The sequence below is a fragment of the Octopus bimaculoides genome, chromosome 27, assembly GCF_001194135.2.
Source record: "Octopus bimaculoides isolate UCB-OBI-ISO-001 chromosome 27, ASM119413v2, whole genome shotgun sequence".
In the NCBI taxonomy this organism is placed as follows: domain Eukaryota; kingdom Metazoa; phylum Mollusca; class Cephalopoda; order Octopoda; family Octopodidae; genus Octopus; species Octopus bimaculoides.
The window spans coordinates 22,186,840-22,187,892 of record NC_069007.1 but is presented as its reverse complement, the minus strand read 5'-3'; positions in this window follow the sequence as shown (position 1 = coordinate 22,187,892).

Genomic DNA, 1,053 nt, shown 5'->3' with positions numbered 1-1,053 from the left:
TACGTTTACCTTGGTCATCTCTCAATCTAAAACAAAACTGGGGAAATAATAATCATGTAAAATGTTTCTCTTCTCCAAAACCTACAATTTTTTTATTTTTATACCAATCACAAACACCAACTGATTGAAGTTGATGTTATCTTTGGTGTAATCAAAGACAGTTCCAATTGGAGAGATTGATTATTATTATTATTATTATTATAGCACAGTTGGAAGTGCTCAGAGACAAGGTGTTTTGATAGCACCTCAATCAGGGTTGGTGACACTGAAATTCAACCTTCCTCGTCTCCTGTAAGTTTACCTGAAGACGTTCAGGTTGATCAACTCATTCTCTCATCATCGTTAGTTGGTTGTCTAATACTGTTTGATGAACAATGAAGAGTCAAAAAAAACTATATGTATGTGCGTATTTTAAATAACAGTTTGATTTAGCTCCAGGCCATAAAAGGCCCCTAGCATCTGTTGAAATAGATGTGACGCCATATGCACCCATAAAACTTTAACCCTTTAGCATTTAAATCAGCCCCACCCAGCCAAAATATTCTTCAAACTGGCCAGATCTGGCCTCTCACATTTATCCTACAATATCATTCTAAAAAGGTAATCACATTATTGAAATCTCAAAGCCGGGAGATCATGCAGCATTCATTCAAAACACTAACCTTCTAGCATTGAGATTATTCTACGCAACGTAATGCTTATTTACTCACATTGTCTTAAATTATCAGGCATCATCTTGTAGATCTCAGATTTTGATGATGTGGTTGTTTAAGAACATTGTAGGGGACGTGTGAGAGGCCAGATCTGGCTGGTTTAAATTAATAAGCACAAGCTGAATGCTAAACTGTTAAGTCAGAGCTGAGCAAAACCATTAAAAACCTACCAAATGCGTTGGATGCTACTTTCTTTTGTTTACTTCCTCGTATGTGTCAATACACACACATATATATATATATATAGTATGTGTCAATACACACACACACACACACATATATATATATATATATATATAGTATGTGTCAATACACACACACACACACACACATATATATA